Source organism: Melanotaenia boesemani, chromosome 9 (genome assembly GCF_017639745.1).
Source record: "Melanotaenia boesemani isolate fMelBoe1 chromosome 9, fMelBoe1.pri, whole genome shotgun sequence".
NCBI classification, from domain to species: domain Eukaryota; kingdom Metazoa; phylum Chordata; class Actinopteri; order Atheriniformes; family Melanotaeniidae; genus Melanotaenia; species Melanotaenia boesemani.
This window is the reverse complement of record NC_055690.1, coordinates 16,277,642-16,294,329: the sequence shown is the minus strand read 5'-3', so window position 1 is coordinate 16,294,329 and position 16,688 is coordinate 16,277,642. Positions and strand designations below refer to the sequence as shown.

Below are 16,688 nucleotides of genomic sequence, written 5' to 3'. Positions count from 1 at the left end.
TTTTTCCTTAAAGGTTTTTAAAGGTGCCAGGGTGTCTAAACAGATTTTGAAGGTCATTATTGTAATGGGAAAGCAGTTAATAAAGAGAGGATGAGAAGTTGATGCATCATGGAAAGAAATGGTACAAGACAGTTAAGCTTTGGATAGTCTGACATCAACAGTAAATTAAATAAGCATGTGGTCAGAGATGGGGAGATCAGCTGCAGAACAATTGGAGGGAGTTGCACCAGAGCAGCAGATGAGGTCCAAGATATGACCTTTCGAGTGGGTGGGAAATTCAATAAACTGCTCCACCTCGAAGCTGTTTAGACAGGATAAAGTCTTTGCTAAGATAATTATGAGTATTGTCAATGTGAATGTTGAAATCACTAAGCAGAATTATAGCTGGCAAGAGGGAGGAAGTGTAGATGAGGAAAGCAGAAAATATATTGGAGAAAAGTCAGAGTTGGGCTTGGGTGGACATGTGATCGGAGATGCCCTATCCAGTTTTATGGCTGGCAACTCTAATGACTGGTATCCAGGCACTGAAACTGGTGATGCTTTTCAATTCCCATGATACATCATTGCAAGACCTCCACCAGGGGCTGACAGATGCAAACAAACCCAGAGGGAGTTTCTGCATTCAGCTGGTCCTGTTGCTGTTGCCAAGTTTTACTTAGAATCAAAAAGTCATGTTTGCAGTCAGTGATGAGATGCTTGAGCAGATATCCTTTACCTGGAAGTGAGTGGATGTTAAACAGATGCATCTGAGCTCACTGTGGTAGCTCTTAACAGAAATATTAGCCAACCTGGCTATGCTGTCTAGTACAATGTGGTCCACCCTCCTAGCAGTGGAGGAGTAGAAGCCAAGGCATCACAGGTAGGAGTCACAGGAAGGCTGATGAAGCTACATAAACATTGGATAATCCCATACAATATGATGCCAGGTTGAAGAAAACGCAGATCAGCCATATACAGGAGAGGAATGATTGTCACAGTAACAGAGATTGCAGTCAAACGAGTTTAAAGGTCCCATATTATACACTTTATTCCCAATCTGAGACCATTCATTAATATCTAAATGAAATATTTCCGCCATGGTATGGACAAATCGACCCTCAGTTTGAGTGCAGCGGCTTCTCTTCACCTCCCTCTTTTTAGCAGCTTCAGAAATGTGCCGTTTATGGTGGGCAGAACCCTGGTGGAGCAGCTCAGCTGTTGGCTCCGCCCATCGCATCGCCCGTCATGAGGTGATTGACAGGTTAGGCCTTAGCGGTTACTAGACGCTGATTACAGCGTAGTGAAGGATAAACAAACGCCGGAACACCGGAACCCATTCCTGAAGCCCCCATTACCGACCCAAACCGTGACGCACGGAGAACACAGCTAGCTACGCTCATCAATCTGATGCACAATGGCACCGGATACAAACAGTAGAAACAGTGACTTGGCTACATTTACAACAGTGCTAATATATTTTCAAGCTATCAGACTAATAAGGCCGAAACGATAAAATAACTGCCAGCTCTTACCTCTCCAGCTGTGTCACGGACAGTTGGTATTGAACCTGGCTTCAGCTTCAAACGGTTGGCGAAGCCTGCTTTCCATGCCCCCATGTTGTGGAAACAGTCCTCTTTGAAATGCTGGCCACAGACATGCAAAACCTTTGGAAGTTTTCCGGGTACATTTCCTCCAAAAATAAAATTAATCCACTCAGTCCTCGTGGGTTCAGTGGATGGAAGTAAAAAAAACGTTTTCGTGTTCATTTATGCAGCCACAAACAGAACAGTGCTTCTGTCGCTTAGCCATGTCCGCTAACGAGGGTTGCCGAAGAGGGAAAAACACTGGGGGCTAGGTGATTTTTAGAGGGCGGGCTTTGAGAGCCGGTAGACGGGTCCATCGCTCTGTGGGGAGTGGTTATTGTCCCTTATGACGTCTTAACGTACAGGCTTTCAAACTCGCTCAATTCAGCGCTTACTTCCCTAGAGGTGGAGCAGGGGGGAGAGAGAGCGCCTGAAAGAGTTTCACACTTACGGGTCTCCTACACATGCGGGGGGACCAGTATGACTGTTCCAAAACCATTAAAAAGTGAATTTTGCATAATATGGGACCTTTAAAAATTAGTTTTAAAATACCCGGAGAGCAGCGGCATCAGTTCAAGCCAAAGTTCACTCAGACTAATGACAATACAGTCCAGCGTCAAACTATAAGAACTGTAGAATGTGTTGGCTCACCTCACTGACAGAGAAAGACAAGCTCTCTGAACACAAAGAGATGAGATAAAAGCAGCCCATTGCAAAAATCGCTCTACACATCTTTAAAGAGAGCCTTCAGTTGAAATGTGCTGCATGCTTTTAATTAATGACAAAGAGGAGGAGGATGTGAGCAGTCAGGGGAAGAGGGAGTCCAGACAATCAACATAAATATCCTACAACAGGGTCTGAAGGGAACATAGCAGCAGCCACTGGACTGTCAGCTAAGGACCTGATTAATGACAGCTCTGTAGTCTGGAGGTGTTTTTTATTCTCAGTAACACAGCTCTTCACTTGGCCCCGAGCATCACAAAAGTAGATTACTCCTTTACACTTTCACTCATTATAAATCAAACAGCAGACCCTATTTCCAAGAATATCCCTCCTTTGTCTCACCTCAGCTGAACATTTTATTAGGGAAATATGTTAAATTTTATACATGACTAACTAAATTTGGCTGTTAGAGTATGCATTGAAGGCGGGAGGAAGGATGGTCCCTTACATTACACTGAATTACCATCATATTATTTTAGCAAACCTACAAAACATAGAAGTGTAACGGGTATTAATGGAATACCTTACACATATATGCAGTAAAACTGCTAATGCATGGGGCAATAACATTTTTTAATGATTATTTGGTTTGTATTACTAATAACAAATGAGTTATTTTTCTTCTGTTCTCTAAAATGTTGTTTAAGTAGCAAAAAAGGTATTATCTATTAAATCACTGTGTATTAAAGTTGTACCAATGGCAATAATGCAGTATGATATCCATAAATGCTTTCAGAATAGCCTAAAAATATATCACATTTTCAGAAAAAATATAAATGTTCTAAAATGCACCATAAACTTAAATATTTACAGACTCAAGTACAAAGGAAAATATTTTCAGTGTTTTTGCTGATCATTTGGAAAATTTTATCTGAATCAAGACTGGAAACTAAAATCTAAAAGGTTTAAACAAACTAACAAATTACACAGTTATCCTTGTATTTTAAACACAATTTCAAAAAAAGGGTTCACAATAATCACTTGATTTTCTTATTGTTCAAATCAAAATATTTTTTTTCGCAAAAATTGTTTATAATACAAATTGTGAGCATTTGTCTCCTTTTCTTTTAGTGTTATGAGCTTTTGTCATGGAAGCAATAAATGACACTGTGCCATCTAACGAGACAGGAACTATAGTTTTAAGGTCGGAAATTTATGTAATGCGCCTTTAAGGTGAAGATTTTTAAGTTGATTGCAACTTGCAAATTACATCACTTGGTGTCACTATATCCTACAAACTGGACTTTTATCACTATGGTAATAATGACCATATTCATTTTTTTTTTTTTTTTATAAACTCATTAGGGCCCTGCTGGTCCCTGACTTGTCCTAAAACTATGTGAATTTTCATTAAAACTATGTTTAATATATAGAACGTAAAGAACAGAAGAAATACAATCAAATAACTATTTCGGCCACAGGCTGTCATTTTGACCGCACATGATTTGTTCTATTTTTAGTTTCCCGATTTCTGGATCAGCTAATGTGGATCAGCTAATGTGGAAGTATTCTCTAATGTATCAGTATCACTAGTATCTACTAGTATGCAGTATGAATATGCAGAGATGGATTGATGCTGTATTTTACAACATATTGGACCTTGTAGGAATAAATTTCCCCATCATCTTCAAGAAGTACACTGAAAACCAAACAGCTTTAAGGGGTTTCTACAGCAGCTGGCAGAGGAACATCTAGAAGAGTTTATGAAGGGAAACAGCCAGCAAAGCAGGTGGAATAACATGGACTGCAGCACAATCCAAAGGTGCAGCAGACTCCTGAAAAGGCGGCAGTGCTAGGTACAGACAAGCTGGGAAAAAAGAAAAAAAAAAACAAATAAAAAAAAAGACTGGCAGCACGTGCTGCAAAGCCTTGTGCTGGTGCTGCAGCAGGAGCAAAGATGTGATCCACAGTGGCTCTGAGATTGTCATCACAGTAGGGCTGCAACGATTAGTCGACTCTTGTCGACAATGAAAATCTTCTAATCATATCTCTGCCGAAAGTTGCACAATGCACATGCACAAAGAGGGGGGAAAAAAAAACAGTGTGAGACATCATCTTTTTTTTTATCTCTGCTGAGAGTTGCACATGCGCAATAAGTCTGCCATGGGTAAAAAATGGCGGCGGACTAGGGCGCAAAACGGCGGCAGAGAACGTCAAAAGTCTGGGATAACTTTACGTTAAACTTACAAAATAAATTGAATACATGTGAGATTTGTAAAGCGGCCCTTGTGTACCACGGAAGTACGACTGCAATGCTCGAATATTTAAAGTGGAGGCACGTCGGACTTACTTAACAACCTTATGCAAGATTTCAAAGCTGAAAGTGAAATAAGATCCATTTATAATAATCATGAGATACATAATCCGATTGGTCGACTAGTCGTTTTAATAGTTGGTGACTAATCGACCATCAGAATAGTCATTAGTTGCAGCCCTACATCACAGTATAAATATTCTTGCCTTCATCTAGCCTAACTCTTACTTTTGTCATGTTGTCTTTGTCCTCAATCAGTTGTAGCCTCGTTTGCCACAGAAGGCTTATCCACAACTATTTTTTACACATATTTAGGCAACACAATTTGAAGTTTAAGTAATAAATTTATATATAGCTTTTTAAGGGACTCAAAGTACTTTAAATTGTACCCATTATTCATTTACTCCTGGCACCCATTGACCTTTCCAACCACCACTGAAAATTCATCCATATACAAACAAAGTGATGCCAACTCCTAGGAGGTTAAAGTGTCTTGACATCACAGCGGCAGATTGACTGGGGAAGCGGGATTTGAACTGGCAACCTACCAATAATTGAACGATCCGGTCTACCACCTGAGCCACTCCCACCCTTGTTTCTGTTACACTGTTTCTGTGGCAAGGCTACAATTTCTGCTTTATACTTCATTTAGTAAAACTTTATTTCATTAATATTAATATTATTTTAGCTGTAAACTTATGAAGGGAATTAATAAAAGTTAAAAAGTAGCAGTCAAAATGACCACTCATCACCATTTTAGTAGGAATAGACTCATAGCCGCTCTAGTGTTAAGAGCTTTTTTATCTATTTCTGTAACTGTAGCAATATAGGAGTAGTGTTGGCAGTTATTTTGTTAGTAGTAGCAGGAGGATGAACATTACCATTAGTATTGTCAGAACTATTTTTGTTGTAGTTGTTATTTTAAATATTTGTTGTTGTTAACTAGCTTTTCTTGTGCACTAATCTACAAACACACATCTCAAGCAGTAAAATGGTCACTTGCTAAATGTTAAACATTAACACCCAGAACAACAGACTTGCCACAAAGTGTGAAAATATATTCCACTCTTATCTGTATTCAGATTCTTCTTTCATGATCATTGTCAGTACATTTACTACCACTTCCCCATGTGAATAATGTCACTTTGTTCTTCAAATATGTAGGAAATAAAACAATTAAATAAAAAAAAAATATGTTAATTACAAAAAGTTACCAAGTTTGAAGTTTAATTATATAAAATGTAGGCATTCACTACCAAAATATTTGGCAACTGTCATTTTGAGATCAGGAATCTGCAAACTTTGAAAACCAAAGCTCAGCATTATTTATTTACTTTTTGTAATGTTAATGAAATTTCCAAACGATGCATTATTTAATAAAATGTGCAGAGATTTAAATAAGTTCCAATAATTACTAGGACATAATGCATTCATGACCTTTTTATTGCCACTAAATATAAGTCATGTTATGAAGCCAAATAGTCATTACAGTGACCTGTAGGGAAAATCTCAATGCCCTACATATTAATTTAAGTACTGAGTAATATTTTACCATGCAACAATAATTTCCTAAATGCCTCATATGTTATATATAAACAAACTTTAGCTGCAAAGTTTGAATTGTAGCTGTCAAATTACTGCAGTGAAGTAAGTCCAATGTTAACTTGAAACCAAACTCTTCTTTGGAACATTCTTTCATTACATTTGCAATCACTGATCATAAAAATAATGACACTGATAACAAATGGTGGGAAAGCTGGACCAGTCTTCCTGTGACAGACTTCTAAATGAAATGGTACATCTCTAATCTTTGAGCTGATGACAGTTATTTGAAATTATTGTCACTGACATTGTAAACATCACTAAATGACCACCATCCATGCTATATATCAGTGTGAGACAACATCTGCACCATAATCATTTATTTTACATCTGTTCAGCTGTCTTGGCAAATGCTTGCATGTTTAATTTGATTTTAAAGGGCAACTGCAAATTTGATTGTGGCACCTTGAAAGACATCAAATTTAATAAACAATGTACAACTGTGTTCGTGCATTCGATTGACTTGTTTGAAAAAATGCTATTGTTGCAAAAGGTTTGTCTAGTGCTTATTCTTGTTGTTTAACGCTTCATTCTTTGGCTTCAGTATGTATTTCAAAAATATATTTGCTTAAGTATGGAGAAAACAAAAAGTAAGAAAAATATATACAGACACACAGGAACAGATTAATTCATACATTGTAAAGTAATTCTGAGGAAAAAATGTCTAATCTAAATTTTTATTTAATCCACACGCCTCCTCATGAGATCTTTACTATTATGTGCATGTATAGATAAGGCTAGCAGTGCTGAGATGTGAGCAGAAGTGAACAGAGCTGACATGCTGCCCACGGTTTATCCACAACTGTATTTTATGTGTATAGTGTTTTATCTCACTACTTCACCTGTGCATGGCTTTATTCATGCATCTATGTTTTATTTTCTGCTCACAAACCAGAACTCCTACTTAGTCTTTTTGTCTAACCTCCAGCTGCTGAGACTTCATCACAGCTCTTCAGATACTCACAGTCACTGCTATCTTCTGATTCTTTCTGCTTTCTCAAAGATATAATTGTCTCACTGAACATTAGTGGAGCTCTATTGTTCTAAAATTGCCTCACAAAGAAGGCTCACCGCCACTTTCTGACAAATCTTTTGTTAAGCTAAATGCAGGAAATGTTAAGCAGGGGTCAGTGGAAGATTTATGAATGAACATTTGCTTACAGCAGAATATGACAAAGGCAAAGAACAGCAAGCAAGACTGCTTACAATAATCCCTGTGTTACACAATGACTAAATAGACAGGGCTTGATAATTGTTGAAAGTTAAGGTCAGGTGAGCTACATGTATTACTGAATTCAGCAGGAAAGTTTTATTATCATCCTACTGACACAGAGCAATGATTTTGGAAAAGGAAAACTCGGCAGAAAATTCAACAAACCTTATACAAACTTTAATCATTCACCCGAAATTACCTTTTTTCTATTTTCATTATGCAAACTGACCTTCATCTTTCAGAAACCCTGCTTGGGGTATTGCAGCAATAGTCCCGTCTTTTACGTGTACTTATCAGAGAAACTTAGCATTCGCTGCTTCTCTTGAAACAGATGAAATTAGAAACAAAACAAAAGAAAAAGCAACAGTTTTTTTTTTATTTGTCTTTGTTTTGTTAGTTTTTTTTTATAAAAAAAAGAACTACTTTATCTTTAAATTATAAAGTTTTATTAATTCATAAAAACATTTCATATTTTGTCTTTGAGTTTGTTTTTTGGATTAATGGGTCAGAAAACTTTCTTTTAAATATGACTTTCTTTTTTTCTCTTTATTTTTATTTGAACATGTTAAGACACAAATAAATAAACAACAAAACCAGTAGAGTAAGAGGGAATAGTAGGTCAAAGGTAATCATGCTACTACACATGCTCAAAAAGGTGCAGGAAGAAGTACAAGCATATTTACTACTAGCCCTTCTCCACTATCGATAAACAATTGTCAGTATTACTTTCTGTTTAGATTTAGATTTGCCCCATATCCTGATTACAATTTCCTATATATTTCTATTTATATAAACCTTGTAAACTAACCAAAATATATACTTATTTACAAATACATAAGCACATATATACATATCCATATCCATACACATACATACAAACATATAAGAAGTAGTAAGTGAAACACCAGTTAGTTTTTCTTCTTCTCCATACCTAAAAAAAAAAAAAAGAAAAAAAAAATCTTGAATCTCTTTTTAAATGTGCTCATTCTAGGACATTGCTTTAGATCCTGACTCAGTCTGTTCCACAGCTTGACTCCACAAACTGAGACAGAAAAATGTTTGAAAGTTGTACGGACACAAAGATGTTTAAAGTTTTAATCCCATCTCAAATGATAGCCCCCTTCTCCTTTGGATAATAGTTTCTGTATGTTTTCTGGGAGTGATTAGTTTATTTCGTTGTGCATATTTGCGCAGTGTGAAAATGAAGCAGATCTGTAAATTTTAAAATGTACTGAATGCATGCTGTGAATGGTTTTCTTTATTTCATTATAAATAACACATATATGTCTGTGACAGTAGTCTTGAACCTGAAATTAAGTGTTGGATGGTAAGTGCAGAAAGTACTATACAGTCAGACTTCAAATAGCTGGAGCCTTTCTTCATCATATCTTCCTTTCAGCCTAATTTGAATACTACATCCCAGCATGCATCGGCTTTGAAATTGTTCACATTTTGCAGTCACCCAGCACTAAAACGGGCCTTTGTGTTGTGACACAAATTAATTTGGTTCCAAGTCACATGTTTCTCACAAGCAGCAGGTCTCTACAATATTAAATGGGAATTGCTGCTGAGTTGAGCAAACATGATAGTCTGGCCAAATGTGCTGAAAATCTTTAATTTATTTAATAAATGGTTTGAAAACAGTGACCTGTGCATAGATACACAAGCCTGAATGTCCGTTCTTATGTTAAATACAATATAGGACAGTGAAAAAGCATTATTTCAGAATAAAGGTTCTTTGTTTTTGTTTTTTTTTATCTACAGATATTATTCAATAAGAGAAAAAAGTGTTTCCCAAATCTTTTCGAAAGCACGTATGCTCTATAGCAATATTAGAAATTAAAGAAAAAAAATCACTAATGGCCTATTACAATTTTCCCCCAACATAACAGGAGGGAAGCCTCTGTGTGAATTTGTGTTGATATAAAACGGTTCCCTGAAATGAACTGAACACCTCATTGTATGTTTATAGCCATGGTTTTTATTTTATTGATGCTGACATAAAGTTTTAACGGGAGACAGCAAAAAGATGCTACCTTGAAAGGTCAGAAGTGTGTGTGTTAACTTACTACAGATGGCTGTTACATCTTTCACATTTGATTGTGTGTGTTGTTTTTCTGCATCCCCTCTTTCTGAAAAAAAAGAAAGATATGGCATTCCTGACATGATCCCTTCTCAAGCTGAGACACTTTGTTTGATGGTGATGGGAAATGTTGCCCCACTTTCTGCTTATCCCCCATGGGAACGGTCTTCACTTTTCCCTTCTCGCCTGGTTGAAAACAGAGAGCCAGGCGCAGTGAAACAACTGCACTAAATACAGCCTTGCTGTTACCATAGAAACCAGCGCTAGTGCATCCCTGACTAGTCCCACTATATTTCATTTTGCACTTGACCCAGAAAAACGCTAGGAGGTTGATGTTTTGTTTCTTCCCAGTCAAAATTTCAAGAGTACAGGTGATATAACAAGCAGGAAAAAAATTTTTGCCTTTAATGATGGATAAGTAACAACCAAATACATCCTGGGGAAGGCAGATGGGAGAGATGCAGGGGTGTAAGAGTGATAGAGATATATACACGTGAGAGCAAGTGATGATGCCAGAGATGCTTCAGGGAGAGTGGATTTACCCTGACAACAAAATCAAATACAGCTGCAAGGCTGGTCATAAACTCAACTGGACAGAGCATGATCACATTTAAAAGTCCTACTTGTGCTGGCACCTTTACGAAGATAAAGGACATAGCGACACAGATTCTTTTTTCCCAAGGAATAGCGTGGCAATGCTGTTCTTAAAGTTATATAAGGCAAGATGGTGCAATGCATCAAATGGCTATGTTTGAAAACAGAGCTGATCATCACTCTTAACATTCAATTCAAAATCAGCAACCAATCAAATTAAAGCATCTCTGCAGTAACACATCAGTTATCAGGAAATGCAGGTCAAAAGTCAGGGAGGTCAGTCCTTAATGATACATCTTAATCTGTTCCTGTACTATAGGCCACTATAATGTCCAGGCATCTTACCATGTTAACTCATTTATTTTGTGCTCTCAGTTCCACTGGGACATTATTATAGTGTTCAAATAGGTCATGGGCAACCCATTATACTGCAGCCAAGATTCATTCTACTGAATACTATAAAGCCTCTATATCACTGAGTTAGTCAATTTATTATTCTGTCAGAAAAATCTCTGTCCAAATGCAACTATTATAGATGTAAATATTAACAGACGTGAATTAGATTCTGAATAGAATATTAAAGGTGCAATTTTAAAGGTCCCAAATTTCCCTGAGGGCTATTTCTATTTAGGTACAAACTGTATACCTCTGGAAAAAAATAAAATGCACCACAACCCAGCTGATGATTCAATTCCACCATTTACATTTAACTGACTGAAGGATTTGCTGCATTTCCTATACAGTCAGGGCATCAAAATCAATTAAAATTATGTAGATCAGTGGTAAAGTACAAGCAAGCAGTTGCACTCAGGTGATAATGGTAAATCCCTCTATGCTAATACAGCTGGCTCAAGCAAAAACAATAACAACACACAGGATAAGCACACAGATTATTAGACTTTTTTCCAACCATAATTCAACAACATTAAAGCTGATAGTAGTATTTACTGTTTGATTTATTGCTAATAAAAATCACTAGAATATATATATATATATATATATATATATATATATATATATATATATATATATATATATTATTAAAATATATTAAATGGTAAATTTACCATTTACCATTAAAATATATTATTATTAAAAGTGATAATGTACACCTATGAAAGAAGTTCCGGTCGAATAGACTGTAAATTATTGCTAGTCCAGGAGAGACGAGAATGTTGTGTTTGTTGTCCTGCAACGTCCCAACCAGCAGTGGTCAGGGTCAACAAATAATAAATCTCCGTCCTTCAAATGCCACTATGGACATGCCACTATCTTAATGAAATGTTACGATCAACGGCAAAATTGCATTTAATTTTAAATAGGTTGTCGCCTGTCTTTCTCTCTTGATTACCTTACTTACATACTTGATACAGAGTGAATGGTGGATAACATTATAAAAACGATTTAGGATAGACTTACTTGTTTGATACACATTTAATGTGAATGGTGGATAATATTTCTTGCAATTAAAACGATTTAGGAAACAAAACAAAATGTTGCATCATGCTCTGGACACACACAAGCTGTGAGAACTGCACCAGCACTCTGAAATGTTTGCGTCACATAACATAACTGCGGCCAACCGAGCTGCAAGTTCTGTGTTAGAGCCAACTAAGAGTTGCAGCTGGAGATACGACAGATCACGTCTGTGATGGGGCATCGCTGTTAAAGCAGCCTGCAGGCTGATTGAACGATGTAGGAAACTATTTGTGAACTTTGACTGTTTGAAACAAAATGTCACATCATCCTCTGGACACACACAAGCTGTAAGAGCTGCACCCGCCCTCTGAAATGTTTGTGTCACGTAACATAACTGCGGCCGACCGAGCTGCAGGTTCTGCGTCAGAGCTGGTTACCTTGGCAACGCGTCACAACAAAATAGTCCACTCAGCCGCTTCTTGTGAAAAACTTAAGATTTTAATGGAAAAAACAACATTAACGCATTAATATTTTATTTAATATTTTTTACTTCTGTAAGTGACCAACCATGGCCCGGGTAAGGCGGGGGACATTGAGGCCGAGTGGGCTGTGTTCCATGCCTCTATTGTCAAGGAGGCCAGCTGCAGCTGTGGCCTTAAGGTCGTCGGTGCCTGTTGTGGCGGTACCCCCCAACTCGTTGGTGGACACCAGCAGTAAGGGATGCCGTCAAGCTGAAGAAGGAGTCCTATCGGGCCTTTTTGGCCTGTGGGACTCCAGAGGCCAAAAAGGTATTGGCGGGCTAAGTTGAGTGCAGCTTCGGTGGTCGCTAAGGCAAAAACTCGGGCATGTGTTTGAAAAGGCCATGGAGAATGACTTCTGGACGGCTTTGAGGAGATTCTGCTCCACCATCTGGCGGCTCTGGAGGAGACAGCAGTGCTCCATCAACACTATGTACAGTGGGACGTTGTGAGGCAGTGGAGGGAATACCTCAAAGACCTTCTCAATCCCACCAACACGTCTTCCGATGAGGAAGCGGAGTCTGGGGTAGCTGGTGCTGGCTTTAAAAAGGGGGACTGGAGGGTGTGCTGCAACTACAGGGGAATCACACTCCTCAGCCTCCCTGGTAAGGTCTATTCAGGGGTGCTGGAGAGGAGGAGAGGAGGGTCCATCGGACAGTCAAACCTCAGATTGAGGAGGAGCAGTGTGGTTTTTGTCTCGGTCGTGGAACAGTGGAACAGCTCTACACCCTCTTCAGGGTCTTCGAGGGGGCATGGGAGTTTGCTCAACCAATCTACATGTGCTTTGTGGACATATATATATATATACATATACATATATATATATATATATATATATATATATATATATACACACACACACACACACACACACACACCCATCTATTTGAAAGCTGGATAGTTAATATTTAAATGTTTAGAACACCATGTTACTGCAACAACTAAAATTGTAATGAACCAAACTTTGTTGTCTTTCAATCGGATTGTAACCCTTGAGACCAAATATAAATTGAATTATTTTAGGAATATAATGATTCCAAACCAATGCCTGTACCACACACTAATAAATATCACCAGTGTTTAGTGACACTAAAAAGAAAACGGCATTACTATATATACATACTTTGTTGTTTTTCTGTAAGTGTTGCAGCATCTCTAGACATGCAATGTCTACAGAGGTTATAAATCCATCCCGATAGTAAAAAATAATTTGTACAGAATGAAAACAAGTGCAATAAATAAAGAAACTCCATCACACTGGACGACTGGATTTGGGCTGCAGGCACTTTAAACATGCAAATGCTCCCACGTCTATCATGGCGAAAAGTCATATATTATTTGTAAAGTCCTTACACTTCCCAAGAATTACTGCTTCTACAATCCAATTTTGTGCTTATAGTTGAGTTTTATGCTTTGCATACAGAAAAATGGCAGTGGGGGCTTACTACATAAAAGGAACTTTTGCAGTCAGCAGATAAAATAAAAACAAAATTCCAATAAGGCAAACCAAGAAGATAAATGGGGTACTGCCGAGTTTATTTTACATGATAAATATTTAAAACAAACAAACAAAAAAAAAAAAAAAAAAATTGCTGCATTTTGAATTAAAGCAAGTTGATAAAGCCTGTGTTTTATATGCATACTGTAATGAGTGTTTGATACTGGAGGCTTATTTGCTTTTTGAGCATCTATTTCAGGACTGCTTTCAGGACAGGTTCTTACTAGAGCTTATAGTTAAAGAAAAGGGCAACTTTTGTTGTTCACATGACAGATTCCATAACAAAACTAATTATAGTTTCAGATGGTATTAAAGAAATCAATCATTAAGCTACTTATTGGGAATGTTTTAAATATAATATAAATATAAAATTGTAGTACTGCTCTCTTTAACTTCGGTAATGACCCATGCAGAGCTGGAGCTAGGTTATGTTCATTACTTTTGCTTGAATGAGTTACAAGACTAATTATCAAATTAATTACCAGATAATATTTTACATTGATTGACAGACAAGACATTTAATTTAATTTCTTTTGAGATTCTTTTCTATTTTCTCTTGCCATATTTAGCAAGGACAGAACAAAGGGCAGCTTCACAAAAGCTCCATTTAAGCTGATACATATTCAGTGGTCTCTTGTTGCTTCTCTTGCTCAGCCATTGCTGCTATGAGAGTTGAGAGGGCTTTTCTTTCACCCACATGTTCACAGACATTGCAAGGACTTGAACCCCTGGTGCTCAAACCTTTCCCACCATCATATTATCATTTATTTGAAAAAAAGAAGGCAATGATGAGCAAATACCCATAACTGCATTCCTCATCAGCTAGTGAACTTTTAAATGGTCAACTTTTCTGCTGCTGTGAAAGCCAAGCAGATATTCATCAGCTTTAAAAAAGAGACTAAACAAGCCTGTAATTCAACAAATGTGCGGGCAAATTAGACTAATTCTCTTTTAGTATTTTTTTGTATTGAACAGCAGGGCTCCACAATTTGGTACACTTTTATTTTGTCTTCAATGGTAAAGTGAAAGGATGCACTTGCATGCATGTGCAAGCCTACTCTACCGGATGGTGTTGAGCCAGTCTTCTGCATTTAAGACCTGACAGGCAGTATCATATTACTCTGCAGAGTTCTTTTGCTAAATGTGAGTATTATAGCACAAGACCACTGCTGTCTGCCTAAGCATCACTGTTAAAAGCAAAGGCACGAATCAAGAAGGTGTCAAAGTGAAGTATAGGACAACGTGGGAGGGGCAAATAGACAAAAAAGTTATATAAGTGTATTTACATAATAGGTAAATTGTCTAGCTGTTTTGAGATTTTTTGTTTTTATTTGTTTATTTATTTTTTTTTCCTTTAAAGATCTGTGTAGTAGAGCAGAATGCGAGCTGTAGCTGAGTTTTCTCACTGCAAAAAATCTAACAGACATGTAAAAACATTTTCAGTCGAGTATTTTGTACCATAAAATAGGACAGCATCTGATTTGAACCAGATTACATGTTAATGTCTTTCAAATGAATTTATTTCAAATCCAGATCAGTCAAAATCCTTTCTGTTTACAGAATTAGGGAGCACACAATAAAATTTAATTAAGGTTGATATAATCTCTGCAATGGTAGACCATGAGTGATTAGTAATACTAATTGTATGATCTGATTGGATATTTCAAAGAAATTTAAGAAAGACTTAAATGGAAAAAGTCAAAGCAGAGTTGTTTTCTGCTATATATTGGTTATACTGGTGAATCTTTTTAAGATCAAGTATAATGTAAAGGATCCCTCCGGGACTTGAGGCTAACCTTTCCACAGCTACCACTTATTCTACTTTCAAACATGCCTACCAGGAGAGTGCACATAGAGGGACAAAAACCAGTGATAATAGAAAAGGTAGCTATCTAATTTTAACTACAATATCTGATGCAATAGCTGAGCCGCAGAGCAGCCAAAAGGACAACACTTGAACTATATGAGGTTTTATAAATGACTGTTTAGTTTGAAGTTTTTAAACCATCCCCAGTTTTATATAAGGGGGAAATTATCATAATTTGGCATCATTAACACAAACTTTCATCAAAAACCAATAAAAATAACTAAACAAAAGTATTCTCATATCAGCTAGTGAGGTTTTAAAACATATCTCATCATATATAATATTCATTCCGTGCAAAATAACGTAAAAAAAAAAAAAAAAAAACACTGCAAAATACTGTGTCCATGTTCTATTTCAATAGTAGAGAATAAATTAGCCACTAACATTGCTAACAAGCAACAAATAAACTTGTATTAAAAAATAACTTGCGTGCGAAGACTTCAATTTATCTTGATAGTCTCAAGATAACAGCATCAAATAATTAAATACAAAATAGCAGGATTGGCCTCTAGGACTTTTTGGACTGGGCCCACTAGCTTCCATGTTTTGTCATAGCAACATAGCAAACATAACAGCAATGCTTCTTTAACTAAGAAGTTAGCAGGGATAGCATTAGCGCAAGCTGATATATTGCCCTCTGCTGGATCACATGACGCACTACTTCTCATAGTCTGGTGCATCTAACTACAGAACCTTTCAGATGGATCAGTTAAAAACCACAGATTTTTCATTTGAGTTCAGTATTCATAATGCCCTTACATGAAGTGACAGCTTGAGGCCTTACAGAAGGCAGCAGCCTAGCGATTCATCGCCATCTCGGAAATTAAAACAATACATTTCCAACAACAAGGCTAAGTGTGTATTCTATAACCTAATACAGAGTTAACAAGTCACTTTTTTTCTTCTTTTTTAAAATCAGTGACTTAACAGAAATTTTACAAAAGACATTTTTATTTATATTTCAAGCAAAGTGTTTTTTTATAGTCACTCAGCTAACTGTGTGGCAAACATGAAAAAATATAGTAAGTATAGCAAGCATGTGGATAAACCACTTATTAGATGAATTTGAACATTTTATTTTAAGAGTTTGGCAATCATTGATTATGTGAATTATTTAAGATTTGCATACCTTGTCTTTTAATAAAAAAAACAAACAAAAAAAAACTATTCTACAAAATCATTTGGGAAGATTGAATGAAAGAATAAGACTTTACTAGTGTTGGCAAAGAAGTGACATATTCAATTATAATTTACTGGAGAATCTTTTTTCTGTCTTGCATTTCTCTGTCATAATGCTACCCATCAGCTGACGATAAAATATCTGATCTGACAGCAAACATGCAATGATTTTTCAG

At 36.8% G+C, this 16,688-nt stretch overlaps 1 protein-coding gene across 4 annotated transcripts in view; it reads right to left on the bottom strand.

Annotated features, from left to right (window-relative positions):
• The window catches only part of lrfn1 (leucine rich repeat and fibronectin type III domain containing 1), a 144,956-nt gene that overhangs the window by 98,196 nt on the left and 30,072 nt on the right, over window positions 1-16,688 (bottom strand). For 2 of the 4 annotated variants that reach the window (XM_041995841.1, XM_041995845.1), the window contains exon 2: window positions 9,424-9,486. The exons of the other annotated variants lie outside the window; for them this stretch is intronic. The gene's annotated coding sequence lies outside the window, so the exon portion shown is untranslated. The remainder of the gene's footprint in view (window positions 1-9,423; window positions 9,487-16,688) is intronic. 4 annotated transcript variants of the gene reach the window in all.